The following is an 8388-nucleotide window of genomic DNA, read 5'->3' on the forward strand; positions in this document are numbered from 1 at the left end:
GTCCTCGCTCTTTCCAATTTTAGACTTTGTTTTATTTGACATAATTTCCACGCCCATCGTTGAAAGATTGTCACTCGAATGCACAGCATCAGATGGTGGGCAGAGCGAAACCGAAAGCTCCGAATTATATTGAACGTTAGTTTCACTCCTTTGGTTTTTATTTTTTGGTCCAGTTCTTCCGTTGCCCATCGGTTTCTTTGGGTTTGGCAGATTATTGTCACCGTTGATTTTTTTGGTCACTGCCAGTGTTGGACTCACTCTGTTTGATCGGTCGTTTGGGGTACGTAAATTAATCTGTGATTGTCTGGATGGATCGTGTCCAATGCTCAGTAGTTTGAAAGGTTTTTCTGCAGATCTTTCTGCGTTTAGTTGTCTTTCTGACATATCCATATTTCTCTTCTTTGCAGACACATTTATTTTCGCACTGTTATCATCTTTTTGTCCAGGTACAAACATTTCATGGCGTAGTTGGGTTTCATGTGTAGAGCGTTTATTTATGGTTTCTGAAGTTAAACTTCCAGAAGATTTGGGTTTTAATTGAACTTTCTGGAGAAAAAAGTTAGCAACTAATTTTTGATACATCTCGGTTGGATTCTCACTATAGATAATTGCTTGATGTTCTGCTGCAGATAAGAGTTGTAGTGCACCAAAGTATTTTTTGACTTGTTGCTTGGCATTTGTACCACCTGTTATTTCATTCGCCACGCTTGAAGTGTGTTCGTGTTTCTTATTCTGCTCAATTGCAACAGCCTTTTCTTCCCTTCTTTTGTTAGATTGATTTTCCGTTTGCAGACGTGAAATATCATCATGCCGGTGAATGGCCTGTGAATGCCAGTTGCCAGTTGCTTCTCTTCTTGAAGAAGATTGGTTTGTTCCATTTTCCTGAGGATCAAGGGTTGATTGTAAATGTTTGCTATTATCGGATACTTTTGTTTTAAAACTCAAGCTTTGGTTCATTTGGTTGGAACGCATAAAAAAGTCTTGTCGATCGTTGTGTTTGTTTTGTATTGATGTGGATGTTTGCTCTGGTGTTTTTTCTAGACTGTTACAAGGTTGCAATGAATCTCTTGTGTACGTTTGGCTTCTTTTAGATTGTTGCTTGTATATATATTGCGGTGGAGACAATGACGACGAAGATGGCTTTGCCGATAAATCCAATGGAATATCCTTACCTTCTATGCCTTTGAATTCTATGAATCCATCGATATCACTATCATCCTTTGTGAGGTCAATATATACAGTTGGAGGATGAATACTTTTGAAAACATTTTGAAATCGTGTGGTACTTTGTGTCGTTGAAGATTTTTTGGGAATGAAATTGTCAATATTACAATTGTTTTGCGATGATGCTGCATCATCATCATGCAGTGTCGATGACAACCCACTTGTCATTATATTAAGTTGCGCATCTCTTGTATATGTAGCAGTTTGCTGAGATGTTTGCTTTAGACTGATACACGATTGCATTGAATTTCGTGTGTAAGGTTGGTTTCCTGCAGTTTGCTGCAGGTATATAAATGGCGCCGAAGAAAGATTGCTTTCAAAAGAATTCGATATTTTTGGTAGTATGAACCTTTCAGAACGGTTTGACTGACTCGGCAACTTTTTATCATTATTGTGTTGCGAATCTTTGGTAAGTGAAGGAGTTGCACTTCTTTTCCTGCGCCCACTTGTTGTTCGTTGTTTGCCCTTCCTTTTCTTCCTTTTGGTTTTGAAAGTTTCGGGTAGTTGATTTATCTGAGATTGTAGAACTGGATCCAAGACAGTTTTTTGATCACTGTTCAAAATGTTTTGGCCATATTCATGATCTATATCCCCGCAGTTAATGAACTTGTTTTGCGGATAGTTGTTGACTGTGGACGTGTTATTCAAATTGGACAAATTTTCGTTGGGCAAAAGAGCTGTAGTCAAAGGAGATTCGGTCAGAGAAGATATGGTCAAAGACTTGTCGATCGAAGAAGAGTTTACCGCAGGACTGTTAGTCGGAGTGTTGACCAAAGTAAGGTCCATCAAGGGAGAGTTTGCAAACGAGGTTGTGTTCAAAGGAGAATTGGTATCACGATGGTCATTTCTGGACGAGACCGGAGCTGTATTGTGTGGAATACTATTGACGCTTGTTTTATGCGTAGTTAACTGTACTGAGACACCCGTCGTGGATGTTGTACTTTGTATTCCTAATAGATCACGATTCCCCAATGGACGATTTTTCTGCAGATTCTGATAGTCATCGACCATTGAATGACGTTGAGGGTGAGAGTGAGTCTCTTGTTGCCTCTGTGACGTGCTTAATGAATCTGTAATGACTGAGTTTAAAATTACTGTTGCTGTGTTAGCGGTTGATATTGTTTGGTCATTTCGTTGCGATGGGTTAGAAGCGTTCTCTCTGGGATTTGGGTAATTTTGAACATGACTAGAGAAGGAAACATTACTATTATTTAGGCTTCCAGTTGATGTGCTCGGAAATTGTGTGATGATCAATTGATGTGATGCGATAAGAGGAGGATTATCCATCCGTCCTTGGTTAACATGGGCAATGATAGGTTGGGATGATGTAGGGGATGAATGTGTTGTCCTTGAAGTAGCAGGAGAGACCCTTGGGGAGCTGGTTTTAGGTTTGGAATTCATTGTGTTTTTAAAGCATGCACAAAGTCCTCCACTCTTTTCCGTCCTCTCAAAAACTGTAAGAAGTGTCTCTTGAACAGTGTGAGATTCGATTTTGTGTATTGGCAACTCTTATTTCTGATGCGCTCTGGATAAAAGATATTTGAGCAATTGAAACAATCAAACGAATAGAAAAATAGACTACTAAATGTGAAAAAATGGATTTAAGGATTGGCAATTTTCTGCGCAGGAGAATATAAGTATAGATAATGATAGTATTCAATTGCAAACAATTTTTGGACAAAAAGAAAAGCTTTCATTATTCATTTCACCCACACTTTTACCTGCATTTACCTGTTTTTAATAAGATAAATCAAATTTGATAAGGCCACATAATGAAAACAATCAATTATGTGTGCAATTTAAAAATCAAAAGTGAAAAAAAGCATCTATTAAAGACATTTTAGTACTATATTATGGTTTCGACACATTCTTGGTAATGTTAGAACAGTCCACTCTCCGATCTTCGTGACCTCCTTAACGCCATTGTCACCATCCCTAAACCCTTCCCGTACTTCAAAGTGTAGGTACATGGACGGAAACTTTAATCGCGTCACTTTGAATATATAGAGAATTAATGTTAGATACTTCTCGTTTCGGTTCACTTTTTGGTGAATTGGTAATCGTTTTGGGGGTGACAATTCTTTCAATGAAAATGCAATCGCTTTTTGATTATGCGCCTATGAAAATGCCCGTAAGGCCTGTTTTGTGTGTGTGTTTTTTTTGGAGAATATATATATATAATATATATATATATATATATATATATATATAAATAGACTCATATTCATTTATGATTAGACAAACAAGATGAATTAGAAATAATAAATGGAAGAAAAATAAAACGCCAGGTGCAGTAAAATATAACAAACAACATTTTTTACAAAAACGAAAATAGAAAGAGTAACCCAAACAAAATAGCTTTTATATAGTGCAAGATCCATTCAATTTGCTCAAACAGGGTGATGCGCTATATTACGTTGATTTCGGCAAAGATAATGCGTTATCCGCAAGACACTCATTTTATAACTGAGAGATATGACAGAATGCGAATAAAGAGTATTTTCCAGAGCGGAACTCGAACCAGGGACCTACCGCGGTGTTAAGACGATTGTCATACTACAAGGCCACAAAGTCGCACGAAAGAAAAAACAAAACAAAAACAAGACTGTTTACTTCATAAATGGGACGAAGTAGTAATAATAGTAGTAGTAGTAGTAGTAGTAGTAGTAGTAGTAGTAGTAGTAGTAGTAGTAGTAGTAGTAGTAGTAGTAAAAGTAGTAGTAGTAGTAGTAGTAGTAGTAGAATTAAAAAATATTTACCATTATCTTTAATTGGCGATAGTGACCGGTGTGTTCCATACTAATGATAAGCATGTGTCGCATCAAAGATGTTGTGAGTTTATGATCTTTCGATACACATATGAAAAACTTAGATGTCTTATCCACAAATGGAGTGTTAAACTGACTTACATAATTTATGCACACTTAAAATAGATATTTTATAAGTAAATATTTAAAGGGATATTATAGTCGACCAATTGTCTCAAAACGGTATTATGTCACGACAACCCTGATGCTGGGAATATCGAAGTTTTAAGCTTCAGTTATATAATTGAAAAACTTACAACATCAACAAGAATTATTCCATAACTTTATCGATTTCAGAAAAGCATTCGATAAAATATGTCACCGTGACCTTTGGTTTTGATGAAGAGATCATAAAAACAATGAATCACTCTATTAAAATGCACCCAGTGCGTAATACTTAACAATGAGATGGGAGACCCTTTCAAAACTACATTTGGTGTCAGACAGGGCTGCATTCTTTCACCTACCCTTTTTAGCCTATATTTGGAAAGAATAATACAAGAAATTATCGTCTTTCACCTACTCTTTTTAACATATATGTGAAAAGAATGCAGGAAATGCCTAAAAACCACGAGAGCACACATGGTATCAATAGGCGGCTGAGATCTCTGCAACCTTCGATTTGCAGATGGCATTGACTTGATGGCAACAAACTGAACATGAATTACAGTCACTGACAGATCGTCTATCAGAAACAGCTTATACATACGGGGTGGAGATCAATTCTGAAAACTCGCAAATTCTAGCGAACGGCCGAGACAACCCTCAGACGAAAATAAATGTCAATGGTGAAAACCGAGAGCAAATCACCTCATTTAAATATTTGGGAGTGTTGGTCACCGAAGATGGGACTAGAGCAGCAGATGTGAAAGCTAGAATTGGAATGGCAACGGCAGCCATGACAAGACTTAACACCATCTGGAAAAGCAACATTGATTTTGGAGTTAAGTTAAAGGCAGAGCACTGTTAACAGTTACATGTTACTATCCATCCTACTTTATTGCTTTGAAACATGGACTCTCACAGCAAATTTAGAAAAGCGAATCTTTGCTATCGGAAAATCCTGAGTTCCATATTTAGAGCACATAACTAATAAGGATATTTTAGATGAGGTAGGGGATCGAGCAGGAGGACAGGAACCACTGATGTCAAAACTCAAAAGAAATAAATTGTCGGACACACTGACCGCAATGATAATCTGTGCAAGACTGTCATGAAGGGCACTGTAGATGGACAGGGATGGAGAGGAAGACAGAGAAAAGCTAGGGCAAGACAACATCAAAGACTCGGCAGGCCTGGATCTTAATAGCCTTCTGGAAAAGATCAGAGACCGTGACGAATGGCGGTAATGTTGTGAAGTTTGCATCCCGCATGTCCCGCCGACGATCAAAGGGTCATGGGAATGAGTGAGTGAGTGATATAATTTTGCTTAAAATAAATGAAATTATAGGCAAGATAACAACCGACTCAGCAAATTGATTTTGAATTTAGAGATAATTACGCCACATAAAAATAAAAAGGTCTCATATAATAATATTGATTGGATACCGCAACTAAGATAACCCCCGTGGTTATTGAAACGCCTATAAATATTTTAAAAGAGCTGTTAAGCTACAGAAGTCTTGCCAAATAATTGCCTTATATGATAAGATTTAGCTTTGTTTCCTAAACAAAAAAATACCGGTCAGTTTTCAATTACCATTTTAACATTGAGCTCGGTTTCGCTTTTAATCACAATCTAATGCCAAAATGTGTAAATTGACAGTTACAAATTCATTATGCATTTGAAATCAGCAATTATGAACGATATGCTATTTACAAATTGTGAGAAATTAGTCACACAGTGGAGGAGGAGGAGGAGCGAAAAAAAAAAAGAGAAAAAGAGGAGGATAAAAAGAAAGTGGAAGAGGATAAGGAAGAGGACTAAGGGGAGGAGAAGGAGGAGGAGGAGGAGGAGGAGGAAGAGGAAAAGGAAGAGGAGGAGGAAGAGGAGAGGAAGAGGAGGAGAAGGAGGAGGAGAAGAAGGAGGATAGGAGGATGAGGAGGAGGAGGAGGAGAAAGAGGGGGAGGAGGAGGAAGAGGAGGAGGATGAAAAGGAAGAGGAGGAGAAGTTCGTTCACTCACCAAAGTTGATATTTTCTTGTCACTCACGCTGCTGTTTGTCTCGATGTGAAAGCTCTATTTTAATAAATAATAGTTTGAATAATAAAATACTGGATATATAAAAACCGAATAAAAATAAAACGGTTGTCCATAGCACAGTCCATAGTATTTCTTTCGCTGTACTGGTCAATATTTTTTTTTAAATGCCAAGTTTCTCATTAAAATTATATTTCCAAACAGAGCAAACTCCTACTTTTTACACATCGATGACACACGAACTAATATTAATATTATAAAACGAATGTGTCATTATTCTAGTCTGGTGAACACTTGTAAGGAGCAACACAGTTGGTATCAAAATGCATTTCTCAGTAAATCGACTTCAGAAAGAAATGGATTCACCAATAAGACAAATGATTTATTATGATCGTGAACTTTGTTCAATTGTCCACATTCGACAATCAAAATAATACATACATTACATTCAGTAAAACCATAAAGAATAATAACCCTTTAATAATAATTATTATTATTAGTAAAACCAAAAAGAATAATAACCCTTATTATTATTATTATTATTATTATTATTATTATTATTATTATTATTATTATTATTATTATTATTATTATTATTATTATTATTATTATCATTATTATTATCATTATTATTATTATTATCATCATCATCATCATCATCATCATCATCATCATCATCATCATCATCATCATCATCATCATAATCATAGGGGGCAGCGTGGCTCAGCGGTACGGTCTTTGCGTCGTACCTGAAAGGTACGAGTTCGATCACCCGTCGCTGCGCTGTGTGGCCTTGAGCAAGTCACTTCACCCGAGACGGCAGAGCATCTAGTCGAAAGGTGTGTTGTGACGATGCCCTAGCGCGACTGCGAATCGGCTTCGGTCGAGGAGCTGCCTCACGGCCAGTGCGCTTCATCGGTGGGGTCTTTCTACCTGTTCAACATGTACTCGCTGTGGGCAAGAACCTGAGACGGCAGAGCATCTAGTCGAACGGTGTGTTGTAACGATGCTCCCCGGCGGGTTTGCGACGGTGCACGAATTCGGACCAGACTTTGCTGATTGGGTCGATCGTCATAACATAGAAGTGTGAAAACCACAAGAGGCTGCTGCCCTAGCTCGCTTGGCGGCGGTGCACTGCGGCTGATGCCTGGGTTATTCCAGTCTTCCCTTGGAATATACCCTAGAGACAAATTTCCCCTATGGATGAATAAAGGGAATCTTTTATCATCATCATCATCATCATCATCATCATCATCATCATCATCATCATCATCATCATCATCATCATCATCATCATCATTATTATTATTATATTATTATTATTATTATTATTATTATTATTATATTATTATCATTATTATCTCTCATATCATTCTTCTTCTTCTTCTTCTTCTTCTTCTTCTTCTTCTTCTTCTTCTTCTTCTTCTTCTTCTCATTTCATCATCAATACCATCAACACCATCATCATTATCATCATCATTATATTATTATTATTATTATTATTATTATTATTATTATTATTATTATTATTATTATTATTATTATTTATTATTATTATTATTATTATTATTATTATTATTATTATTATTATTATTATTATTATTATTATTATTATTATTATTATTATTATTATTATTATTATTATTATTATTATTATTATTATTATAGTAGTAGTAGTAGTAGTAGTAGTAGTAGTAGTAGTAGTAGTAGTAGTAGTAGTATTAGTAGTAGTAGCAGCAGCAGCAGCAGCAGCAGCACGTAGCAGCAGCAGCAGCAGCAGCAGCAGTAGTAGTAGTAGTAGTAGTAGTAGTAGTAGTAGTAGTAGTAGTAGTTATTATTATTATTATTATTATTATTATTATTATTATTATTATTATTATTATTATTATTATTATTATTATTATTATTATTATTATTATTATTATTATTATTATTATTATTATTATTATTATATTATTATTATTATTATTATTATTATTATTATATTATTATTATTATTATTATTATTATTATTATTATTATTATTATTATTATTATTATTATTATTATTATTATTATTATTATTATTATGATCATCATTACGACGACGACGACGACGACGACGATGATGATGATGATGATGATGATGATGATGATGATGATGATGATGATGATGATGATGATGATGATAGAGCGGGGAACGGATGTTTAGTCAAATAAAAAGTTTCACTTACGTGCC

At 35.6% G+C, this 8388-nt stretch overlaps 1 protein-coding gene across 1 annotated transcript in view; it reads right to left on the bottom strand.

Moving 5' to 3' along the window:
* The window catches only part of LOC144960794 (uncharacterized), a 26148-nt gene extending 19739 nt beyond the window's left edge, over positions 1-6409 (bottom strand). Inside the window, exon 1 of the mRNA XM_078894140.1 lies at positions 6156-6409. The gene's annotated coding sequence lies outside the window, so the exon portion shown is untranslated. The remainder of the gene's footprint in view (positions 1-6155) is intronic.
* Between the last annotated feature and the right edge of the window lie 1979 nt (positions 6410-8388).

This window comes from Berghia stephanieae, chromosome 1 (genome assembly GCF_034508935.2).
Source record: "Berghia stephanieae isolate SIO BIC M18660-M18661 chromosome 1, UCSD_Bste_1.3, whole genome shotgun sequence".
Lineage (NCBI taxonomy): Eukaryota > Metazoa > Mollusca > Gastropoda > Nudibranchia > Aeolidiidae > Berghia > Berghia stephanieae.